We start from the raw sequence: 12,998 nt of genomic DNA on the forward strand, positions 1-12,998 counted from the left end.
AGAAGCAAAACATGTGACCCTGAGTCAGAGCCAAGCTTCTGGGGGCGGGGACAAACCAATGGGTGTACTGAATCGGAGGCAAATGTATGTTTTATAAAATTGCTTATAAAATATTGTATCAAGCTGACAGAAATGTACAACTTTGGGATTCTTAATATGACAAATACACTCACAGTTTGAGACTAAGCTGAAACTCTACGATGTTCTGACACCAAACCCCTGGGATTTATTAATATTGTAGACACTGTGTTTATACTAGAAAAATGAAAACTTACAGTAATATGCGCAGAGAGGGTGTGTATCTCCCTGTAAGATTTGGTGCAAAACCAATATTGCGAAACCCACTAAAATCGTGAATAAATTGTCATTTCGGAACCCAAGCTCTTAGAAAGAGCAGGGTTGAACAGAGACCTGTCTTAATTAATCTGTAATATGTACATGTATTCTTAACAACTTGTGTACCTTGGAAACATGTTTGATTATGAAACATTGTTCTTTCCGCAAGCCATAAACATGACACCTGATCACATAGGATGACTCACTACTCCATTCTCCAGTCAGGTCACAGGGAATCCTCTAACCTAGCAAATTCTTAGTAGGTTGGGTATAGAAAGTCAGCCTCCACACCCCTTTGAAAACACATAAAAAGAGACTGCTCAGGACAGATAGGACACACTGACTTTCCACTTCAACTGATTTCTTGCGAAGCACTTTGCCAGAAGACTCCAGATTCAGATAGTATTCAGGCAGAGACTCCAGCTAGATCCAGAGACCATACTCTAGAACCAAGCTCTAGAACCTGAAGCAGACGCATAATCCACAAGCTGAATCCTTTTCAGAGGCCTGCAGCATCTAGCAACCTAACCCAATATTTCAACAGCCGGGCAAGCTGTTTTGCTTCTGGCTAGAACCCTGTGCCAGAACCAGATCCAGACCCAGAAGGCAGCACTGTATCCAGAAACTGCTTGATCCAGTCCAAGAGGCCAGACCAGACTGCCGTGCCATGCTGTGAGCAGAACCAGTGCCTGAGACCGTCCTGTGGCGAGATTGCCGTCCAATCCTGACCATATCTGTAATGAGATCCATTCTATTCCAAAACTAGGAGTGACTATCCAGTCTAAGAACTGTACAGAACCAATCTCTTAGACTAAAGTGATCTTATCCCATCAATTTCAACCTATTCAGAACTGCATTTAGAATTTTGTGTCCACCCTATGATTTCAAATCTGTAAAAGCGTCATCTGTCATCCTGAAAATCTACCTTCACAAAAACGTCTGTATCTTTTGAACCGCACGTCCTAGAAGCAAAATTTAACTGTCATTTTAAAGCTAAGATCCTAATCTTTCCAACAACCCCATTTGGTTGACGCACACGGAAAAAGTCCTGCGAATTGAAAATTAGCTCCATTTCATCACATGTTAAAAATCGCTGTTTCTTGCTTTCCACTGCTGAAATTCGTTTTCAACCTGATAATCACTCATGAATCATTGCTAGTGGACCTGAACCAATCTAAAGTAACTATCACTCATCCTGAATCTTCTTTAGTGAATTAAAATAATTTTAGCATATTTTTCACATTCCCTGCAACCACCTTCAAAAGTATTTTTGCCTGCTTTAAATCATACCTGTTTTCTCTAAACTTGCTGGGGGGAACTGGGATTGAACTGCATTATTACTTGTATTCTTGAAATCTGTGTGTCCTCATTTCCATCTCTTCCTATTGCATAAGGGGGGAGTGAGTTGTCACAAGGGAAAAAGTGATCATATTATCTTGTGATTGGAATCATATCAAGTTTATCCTGTGTTGCATTCTTTCATTTCTTGCATTTCCTTGAAACCATACAAAGTATTCTCTGCTACCTTATCCTTTCTATACCAACTCCCCATTGATTAAAGAGAGTGTGCTATTGTAATGTTACCCATTGTTGATCACTATTATATTCATAAGTGTGCTATCAAATATTGATTTATTCAAAAAAGTGTGATATGTATATATTGTTTAATTCTTCAAATAAATCTTTTAATTTGCAAAAACAAACCTATTTCTTGGCTCAGTGAGGTCAGGGGGATTCAAAGAGAGGGGCGTTATATAAGGGTTCATCATCCAGATTTAAGAACTCGACATAAAAATATATAAACAAGGGCTTCCATTGGGCATCCCAGACTAGGCATTGACTTAGTTGGATTGCTGGATTGAAGTCACTTACAAATCATGCACGCCTGAAACCTCCTAAATCACCTGAGAACTAACAGGGTGGCTTGTATCGGTGGGAATGCATAATTGAGGTTTCACTCCAACAGTAAAGTAACCCCTAGGGTCCCCCTCTGGGGAAATTCCCTTGAGCAGAACGTTTTGCACTTTGAGTTGTCTCTCATCACAAATGGGCAGACCGAAGGGGTTTCCCAAGGTCTGAAGATTTACGCAAAGAGCTCCGGGCAAAGCTCACACTTATGGGAGACATCTTCCTGCCTGCTCAGGCCTTCTGACAACCCCACGTCCATTCCTGTCAGATGTGCTACTGAAACAGAGATGTTGTTCTTTAGCACCCAGAATCAGAGGCACATGGCTTCCCTGCATAAGAGCAATGAGGGCACACCTCCTCTCTTGTTGAGGTAGTGCATGGCCACTGTTTTATCTGTCAGAACCAAGAATTGCCCCGTAGAGAGGGCAAGAAAGTCATCAGCACCAGTCTGATCACTTTGAGCTCATATTAGGTGGTGTGCGAAACACACTCTATATGTGACCAAATCCTGTCCACCAAGATGAGTGACCTGAATATCCAGCCATCAAAGCCAGAAAGACCCCCCAATAGGTTATTCATACTAGACTAGCGTTAAATCTTCTGCAACCTGAGTCCCAGATAAGATCCAACATCTCAACAATCTCGAACATCTCTCGATTGGCTGCAGAGCTACCACTGTAGATAAAGTATTTTCAGTCGGGCCTCCAGTACTATAGAAATTGAGGATGGCATGAGGCCCAGAACGCAGTGAAAGGTCAAGGCAGGTAGCATGTGTGCGTTCTGGAAACAACTGACCATCTATGGAAAGCTGGTGACTCTCCTCGGGTGGGAAAGCAGTCTTTACCTGATTGTCCAGGACCGGGTTAATAAATTGAATCCTCTGAGATCGTGTCATTTGGGACTTGTGGAAATTCAGGGAGAAGCCAAAGTAATGCAGTAGTCGGCATATACTTGGCGAGGTGACTTGAAAACCTGTGCCGGCAAACGGCCCAAAGGAGCCTGTCGTCCAAGTAGTGAAAGACGTGAGTCTGGCTCTTCCTGCGACAATCCACCACCATGGCCATCAACTTGATGAAGTTGCTGAAGACCAAAGGGAGGGAGGTCATCCCGAAAGGGAGAACCTCGTTCTGGAAAGGGGAACACTCTGTAACGAACTGCAGGAACCTCCTGTGCTTTGTGTGGATTGGTGCATGGAAATGGGTGTCCTGGAGGACCTAAGACACTAGGAACCTGGAGACTTTCTCTTAAACTTCACCATTCTGAATGTCTCTTTCCTTTTACAATCCTCTGAGGTCCAGGAATGGATGCCACCCCCTTTTGACACTAAAAAGTACCAGGAGTATCAACCCATTCCTTCTGCCAAAGCCAGGACCTTCTCCACAGCCCCTTTGGTCAATAGGGTGGCCAGATACTCTTGAACCACTGGCTTTGGATACAAGCTCAGAAACCAGGGGGCGGGGGGCTCCGTCTAGAGGCTTCTGAAGAAATGGGAAACAAAAGCTCATTTGACCCAGAGGCAGAACCCAAGCATTGGAGGTGCTCTGTCTCCCAACTTTTCTGCAAAGGCAGGGAAAAGACCCAAATGGGAGTCACGTGGGGGGAGATGCCAAAGAGGCTTTGAGGCAGAATCTGAGATCATTGAAGACTGATCCCTCAAAGAGCCCCTACCTCTTCTAGGACACCATCTTGGCTGGGGGAAACTGTGCCTTCCTGTATGCAAAGGATGTCAGGTGACTGAGTCCTTGGCGTCTGGACCAAATGCAAAGCCTAGTGGTGAGGCAGACAGCTGAACTACTAACTTCAATGACCTTGACATAATTCATGATTCCTTGAAATCCTCCAGCGACTCATCTCTTTTGGGTCTCAACAAGTGCTCTTTGTCAAATGGCATGCTCACCAGTTTTTAGCTGAACCTCGGGTGAAAACCTCAAAGGCCTCATCAATGAAGCCTCGGGTATCACAAATAGGGCTTTAGTCGAGTGTTAAATGCTGTCAGATAAATCTACACCAGCCTGCAGAGCCTGCTATGCTGCCTCCTTACCGTTGCTGACAATCTCAAGACATGCATCTCGAACCTCACCTTCCGGTAAATGGGTTGAGGATTCACTAATCAGTGCCCATAAGGTGCGCTCATTCAGATGACCTTTGTGAATCGGGTTGCTCTTTTCTTTGGCGCAAGTGATGAGATGTGATTGAATCATTAAGAGTAATTATGTAAAACACACATGCAAAAAACTGTGGAGACAGGTGAACACACCAAAGTTACTGAGGCTGGTCTTCAAAAAAATAGGATTTTGTGTTTGCCAACATGAAACAATATCACCAAGCTTTCACACTGTTGACTCCCCCTAATAGGTTTGCCCCACATTCAACGCAACGTATGGCTCTAATTGGTCCCTTAATAAGAGTTGGTGTCCCTTTCCAGTATGGCTTATGTGTCTTGCATCTGAATGTTACCTACAAAATGCCTACACCCCCTTCAAAATATCAAGCATGGCAAGATTTTGTACCTTTTATTATTGATAAGTATTTAATCCTTACTGACCCCTCTTTTTGGAAGAAACTTAAACAACTGATGCGTAATAAGATCCCAAACTGGACACATGTAAGATTTGTGATATTTTAACTTGAAAGATGTCTGCAACAATTGTTCTTTCATATCCTTTTGTATAAGTTGGGTTAAGGGTAGAAATCTGTCCATAACCTCCTCTAAGTGATCTATTTGATACTTTAGTGTCAATTGATGGTTTTCATCTTTGTGATCCCCAACTTACTTTTGTCATTATCAAGATGTCATCGGCTCTCTGACTCGTCCCATATCATACTCAACGGCCCACGTCCGGTATCTCTGATCTGTTTCAATATAAAGGCAAATGGGAGGTTGATTTAAATATGGTAATTTAAGTTATGACCTAGAGTAAGATCTGCACTGATCCCATGGACTTGTAAATATACCTTGATCTGAGATTTGTGGGATGTTTTTACCCATGCATCCAAGCCCTACCATAAAACTGTGCAGTACTGGCATGGAAAACATCATGATGGCCAGAACTCCCCAGAGGGTGCACAGGGAAAACATGAAGAATAGGCTGCCACCCATTTTTGCCTATGTTGTGAGCACAGGAGGGCACCGCCTAAAACCACCATTGGGCTACACACTCAGTAGCCTGAAACCATTGGGAATGGCAATGCTGATTGCCAAAAGCAACCCAGAACTGTGGGCAATTCATTTTCTTAACCCCAAAAATGGTTGCAATACCGGTACTCACCACTATCAGAAAGCCGGCGTTTTAAAACCACCAGACTTTTGTGTAAAACTGAACAAATGAAACAAAACCAGGCCAAGGAAAGACTTGCTAAGAGGTGGATACAATGTAAAACTACATTCTGAAATGACTTGAAGGAAGTAATTATTTAATGTATATGTAAAAATTGTAATTTTGATTTAAACTGGGAACAAAAAGTGACATTTAGCTGAAACCTGGCTTAATGAAACTGGATTCTGCCTGACAACTACCCCCGACAGGAGTTGAAACCTGCTCAGCCACTCTTCCCAGGCCTAGCTGCATCCTGCTGCCCCTTGCCAAAAGGAATTGACACCTCTCTGATTAGATTATGGATGGAGCACCTGGGATCTGGAAGGGACAGAACAATGCAACTTCCTTGACTCAGGCAAATGTTATATTGGGGGCGTCGTAAAGTGGCTTCCTCTTGGGGGAAACTGGGAGGGGCAGTGCCTCTGCTAGCAGCTGAGCTTGGGGGAAGTGGATACACCAGTTCTTCCACCATGTGATGTGGGAAGCTACACCCCTTTTTTTTGACCAGGGCAAAAGTTAAAAAGATAGATAACTCATAGTGCGGACTGGTCAAAATTATATAAGTAATATCATTATTCTTGTGATTTTTCTGTGCACGTTTTAAGAGGCGTTAGGACCCTGTGGTGTATTCTGGGGGGTTGCTAGCGGAAAAAAGGGTCTCACTCCAAATGTATGCATGTTAAAAATCTGACACTTTATCATCTGTAACCCATATCCCTGGTGCACATTTGTGTAAAATCTGGAAAGGTTTAGAGGTCGTTATCTGGATGAAAAGGGGAGAATTCTGTCATCAGTGGACACAACATCGTACAAAGACAGGGATCGGATGGTTTGGTGAGGTTCCTCTGACCATAAAACCTACAGCATCACTCTGACACTCCATTGCTTCCCCCGAATCAAGGGAGAGAGGAAAGCTTGGCCAAAGATAAGTGAGAGGGGCAGGCTTAGCTAGGCCAGGCACACACCCATTTTCAAAACACATAAAAAGAGACTGCTGGGACAGGTAGAGACATTCAATTCCATTTGCTGCGGAGCATGCTGACTGACGACTTCACATCCAGAGATCCAGACTTCAAATCCATCAATCTCCAGAACCTGTAGCAGAAATTAACTCCAGAATTTGTAGCAGAGAGGCCTGAATCCACCAGCTGAATCCTCTTCAGCAGGCCTCAAAACCAACCAAACTATTCAACAGCCGGGCGAGCTGTTTGAATTTTTGCCAAGAATTTTCGCAAGAACCTGTAGCAGTATCCAGAAAGCAGTGCTGTATCCCGAACCCAAGAGAACCACAAACCAGACCGTTGTGAGCAGATCCGGTGCTTGACAGACCCAGAGAGCAGAGCTGACCCAGATAGCCGGGACTTCAGAACCACCCGCCGGAAGTCCCGTCCAACCTGACCAGACCGTGATGAGGCCTATTTCAAATTGATATTGTGAGTACCTAGCAGAACTGTGCAGAACCAATCTCTAGTTAAAATAATCTAATCCAAACTATTTAAACCTAAGTAGAACAGCCTCCTAGAAATCGTGTCATCTGTCATTTTTAAAGCTGCACAACTGTCACCTGTCAATTCTGCAGCTGCAAACTGTCACCTGTCATTTTGGGTTTTACTTTAAATCCGAAAATCTACCTTTGTTAAATCATCCGTATCTCTGGAACCGTTTGGGCTAGGAATGTGGTTTAACTTTCATTTTAAAGCTGTGATTCTACTCCTTATACTTTTTCCGCAATCACGATTTACACACTCGCGAAATTTACCGCGATTTGCGATTTTGGCTCAGTTTCTCCACTTGTCAAAATAGCAGCTCCATTCCTTCTTTTGTAAAATCCGTTTGCAACTTGGTAATAACTCATAGAGCATTGCTAAAGTGAGCCTGAACTAATACCAACACGCATCTCCCACTCACCCTGAATCTCTAGAGGGAATTAAAATCAGTTGGCACATTTTCACATCCATTGCCATCACATTTAAAAGCATTTTGGGCCTGTGTTTCAAACCTCTACCTGTTTTCCTCTAAGCTTGCTGGGGTGGAACTGCATTTCGTATTGCATTTTGTTGGGATTCTTGAAGACTGTGTCCTCTCCTTCCATTTCTTACATTGCATAGGGGGGGAGTGAATTGTCAAGGAAAAGTGATTACATTGTCTTTTGCTAAAATCATAACAAGTTATTTCTGTACTGCATTTTATTCCACCTTGCATTTCCTTGAAACCATCAAGCATTTTCAGCTACCTCATCCTCTACACTACTCCTAAGTAACCAAATCAGTGTACCCCTGTAACATTATCCATTGTTGATCACGGTCATATACTGAAGTGTGATATCAGTTATCAATTTATTTATAAAGTGTGACAGATATATATTGTTGAATTGTCCAAATAAACCTTTTAAATTTGCAAAACAAACCTATTTCTTGGCTTAGTGGGGTCAGGGGATTCTAAGAGGGGGGTGTTATACAAGGGTTGTCATCCAGAGTACTGAACTGGACATAAAAATACATCAATAAGGGTTTTCCTCAGCATCCCAGACTAGGCATTGACTTAGCTGTAGTGTTGATTGAATATCGCTTACAAAAGTGGGGGCTCGGAGCCGGGATATTCTGGGTTAGATTTACCACTTGTGCAGATTAATACAGTGTGCCAACTGACCAGATACACATATCCGGTTAGATCACCACGCTGTTTTACACTGTGAAAGCATCCCTCAAAGGAACGCTCTAAGGAAACGGTCTGTTTTGTAAAATAAAATACAAACTTCTGTAAGTCAGGAAGGAACTCAAATTCCAGAATGACGACCTTGGTAGATAGGAAAATAGCCAGAGAGCACTTCTTACATAAGCTATTTGTGAGAGGTGAGTGGACTCATCAGGACCAAACGGTCTGGTTGCAGGCAATCGCGCAACAGGTCACTGAAACAGGGTCAGATAAATGGAGAGATCAGGGTCCATTACATGTGGCCCTGAGTGAATTATATATGGCTCCTAAAGCTAAAGATGAACACGATAAGACTGCCAGGTTAGCGGCATATTTGTATCTATATATGGGAGCCATGCAGGACAAATGTGCTGAAGGCCAAGATCTGGCAAATAGGCAACAGATGGCGTTAGAAAAGGCCCAATCTGACCTGGTCTCTTCTGAGCAGAGGCTGCAGAGGAGCCAGGAGTCAGAAAATGATAGTAGGCAGTATATCATTAAAATAAAAGAGGACATGGATATACTGCAACAGGAAAAGACAGACTAGGATACCAGAATTCTGGCTTTGCAGAAGGAGCACCAAGACAGTTTGGACTCCTTACTGTAGAGCCAGAAAAAGCTGGAGCAACAGATCAATTTCAACAGGGCATTAACAGAGCAGGTAGCCACCCTGCAAATCCAACTAGACAGAGAGAAAGAGGAAAGCAATACATTGATTTTGAAAGACCTGGATACCCAGGCAGAGTTTGATGAAGAACGCCAGAAAGCTGGTGCCTTTCAAAGGCAGAGGGACGACCTGGCGTCACAAATGCAGGCTCTTGGTCAGGAAACGGATACCTTAGGCCAGGAAGTCTGCCATTTAAAAAGAAAAATTGAAGAAAATCACTTGATCCTCCAGGGGCTGGGTGACCTCCAAAAAGAGCATCAGGGCTTGCTAGATCACACCAGGAGGGTGGAGGAGGCTCTGGCAAGAAAGGAGCAGGCCAGTAGGGATGGGACTGAGGAGGTAGCCCTCCTGCAGCAGAGACTGGCCCAGTACTCCAGGACCAATCAGGAGGCACAGAGAGAAAATGAGGCTCTCTGTCAGCACAATGATAGGCTCCAGCAACAGGTAGCCATGCAGGAGAGACTGATAGAGTCTAGTAAGGCCTTAACTGAGGAACTGAAAGCGCAGGCTCTTGCTTTGCAACAGGAAGCAGGGGCGGATAGAGATGAGGTTCGCTGGGAAAGAGAAACTCCTGAACATAACCTCAGGAGCCCTAGTACCAGAGGCCTTCATCTCTCCCAGTCCCTGGACTCTGCCACCCCCATGTCCCCTCGCGCACATGAGCCCAGGGCCACGGGGATGGCAGATTACTATCCAGCTAGAAGTATGGGGCTCATAGGCCAGTACCTCCCAGGAATGGATGGGCGGGCATCCGGGTATGGGCACCCAAGCACAGTGCAATTTAGTGGGGAACCCCAGGAGAGTAGGCCCACTAAGGGCATCCTGAAAACCTCTGCCCAGTTAGGTTAGTGGGGGGGATACCCAGCAAATCCTGGTAGCAAGGAGGGATCTGAAGACTCCTCTGAGCGTCACAGGACACAGGAGACCAGGTCCCCACATTCTGCCAGCCATTCCCAGGCTCGCAGAATCTGGGAAAACCTGGAAGATCAGACGGGCACCTCTGGGAGCAGTGCTTCTGAGTCGGAGGATGAATGGACCAGGGTTACCCGAACCAAAAAGGCCAATAAGGCAAAAGGGCCTTGCTTAAGGACCCCTTAAAGCAGATCAAGGCAATCAGGAGTGTCATCACTCCTTATCATAAGAACGCCAAGTATTCCGTTTGGGAACACTTGGAGCTCTATGAGCAAATGATGGAGACTTTCCATTTGAAGGACAGCAGTAGCTGCATCCAGTACGTCAAATGGACATTCTCCCCAGAATACTCCAGTTTCTTTGCGGGGCTGGAGGACCAAAATCATTTAAGATGGTCCACCTATAAGGCGGCCATCTTGAAACATTTTTCTGTTCACAGAAATCCTCAAGAGGCTCGCAAGGCAGCCTACAATTTGCAATGTGGGGAGGATAAGGCCCCACAAGAGTTTGTGCAAGAATTAAAGCGTGCTTTTGCGCAGACCACCAGAAGGGTGTGCACGGATAGCAGAGAATTTATCAATACGTTTTTCCATGCCTTACCCAAATACATAATGACCCAGCTCGTGAGAGATTTTCATGAGAAAAGATCTTTAGACTGGGTCATTGAACAGGCTACCCGGATCTATGAGGTGCAGAAGCCCATCGAAAATAAAAATAATGCGCCGAAAAACCCCAAAACCAACAGCACCCCTGCTGCTGCCATGGTGGCAGAGGTAAAGGTTGGCCCCGTTTTAGATTTGGAGATGGGGGGCCTAAAAACCTGCCTGCACCAAATAATTCACAGCCCAGAAGGCCCTCGGGCCAGTCACAGACAGGGAGTCGAGGAGGTAGTCCCACAAATGGGGTCCCCCGCTCCCCTGACTATGTAAGTCCCTGCTACAAGGGAAACTGACCAATCCTGGGTTAAGTGTGGACTCCTCCAGCCCAAGGGGGGGATCCAGCCAAGCACCTAACCCAGGGAACTTCCCTCCCAACTTCCCACAGGAGGGCGGAAATTGTCCAAACCCTGGGCAGAACTTTTTCCCCAGGTATCCACCCAATTGCCAGCCCCAAAATCATCCATCCTTCTTTCCCTAATTCCCTGAGCCCAGACAACCTAATCCGGGAGAGGGGAGGCCAAGGGTGGAGGGGTACCAAAATCTTCGCAACCAGGGGTACTACCAGAGAAGGAATAGCTACCATTCCCGGGATCAGCCCAGGGGAGAAAATAGAGCCCTGTCTCAGCCTGAGCGGGTTTCACAACTTGAGCGCCAGGTCCAAAATATGGCACGGGATGTGGGTCACATACCGAGGGCTCAACAGAACCCTCAGATGAGCATGCCACAGCAGAATGCCCCAACCTCTGGACCTGGTGTTCCAGAACAATGACAGGGGCAGCACCCCGATAACCCACCGGTTCCCAGGGAGGAGGCACAAGGGGAAGGGGTGTGTAAAGCCTTGGAGGAAGCTTCCTTCCCAACTTGTAAACAGCCCCTGGAAAACCAGGAACCGGAAACAAAATCTCCTACCCCTCAAAGTCTGCCACCCAAGGAGCAGAGAGGAGGTAGGAGAAACAAAGTACCTAAACAGACCCACTTTGTGGAGGAGGTACAGGTCTTCCAATTTGAGGGAGAGGGATCCTCAGAAGATCCTGAGAAAAGGATCTTCTCCTTCAGAGATGGGGGAACTCCTCCCAAGGAAAAATGGGTCCCAAGGGATGTCAATTCAGACTGGGGAGATGTGGAGACTGAGCTACCGCCGCCCATCATCTCATTCCAGAACCGACAATACCAAAATCCCCTGGTTCAAACCCATCCTGATGACTGCCTCCAAAAAGGGGGGAGGGTGGCCCCGAACTGGAACCAGGGGAACCCACAATGGCTCTGATCTCCAGTTGCTAACTTTTTCTTTCTGATTCCCAAGACGCTCCACAGGATTCTGCCCAAATCTCTTCTCTCGCCATGTCCAAAACCAGAAAGTTAGCCCACCAGTTGTCCAAAAATGTGCATTATCTGTGCCCCCTTGAGGAGAAGGAGGGAAGATATTATGCCCCGGTACAAGTACAGGGGCAGGGTACAATTTCGGCACTGGTGGACATTGGATCCCAAACTACCCTTCTGTCCAAAAGGGCCTTTTATGAACTAAATGCAGGAAGGGGGAGAATTACTGTATCCCTCTCACCTCTCTTCCTGGACAACTGCAGAACTTTGACGGGAAGGAAATTCCTGTCGAGGGGACTGCAGATTTGGGCATCAAAATTGGGTGACACGAGGTGAAACACCCGGTCATAGTAGTGACTCCAGAGGGCACCCTTTGTTTACTAGGGAATGACCTCCTGAGAAGGTTGTCACCCCTAATAGATTGCGTAAACAAGGTCCTCTGGACACAGACTAGCCGACCAATAAAATTAAAACAGAGTGTCAACCATGTTAGTTTAAACGGCACCTGCCACATGGTTGAACAAAAATCTGACCAAGTAGAATTTCACTTCCAGAACAACCAAATTCCAGACGTGACAGTAATAGCAATAGGACAACGGACTGGTGATGGGGGGTCCTCTCTATTTCTGAATATCAACCTTCCTTCCAGTTTAAGGTGGTATTCCACACTGGAAGGAAACACCCTGAAATTCTTTACTAATCCACAATCAGAAACTCCCACTCCTATAGTCCAGAAAGATGTGAAATCAGCTCAGAGCCTGGCTGATATTCAGAAAATTGGAGAGCAGTTGTTCATCCCTGTTCAGTTAAATGATGGGAAGGGCTCTGTTCTCGCTCGAGTGTGTGTGAACAAAGGTAAGAGCTTCATCAGCGAAGCCATGTTCCGCCAACTCCCAAAAGATCCAGCCATTCCCACATTCAAACTGCTAGACAAATGGGAAATGGACCTGGAAGCACCTAATTCTAAACATCTCCTGCCAAGCAGGTGTATGCTCAAAATCTCCATTGGCAACAAGAGCATAGTCCATAATTGTTGGGTCGTGCGAGACGTCACTGCCGCCTTTTACTTAGGCAGTGACATTCTCAATCGCTTTGCCATTAGTTTGGACCTAATAAACTTCAAAGCTTGGTCCCGATTAGCGGATAATCCCGTGGGCTTTGATGATCCAGAAAAAGCATTTAGGT

The sequence above is a fragment of the Ambystoma mexicanum genome, chromosome 8 (assembly GCF_040938575.1).
Source record: "Ambystoma mexicanum isolate Mex_15411 chromosome 8, UKY_AmexF1_1, whole genome shotgun sequence".
In the NCBI taxonomy this organism is placed as follows: domain Eukaryota; kingdom Metazoa; phylum Chordata; class Amphibia; order Caudata; family Ambystomatidae; genus Ambystoma; species Ambystoma mexicanum.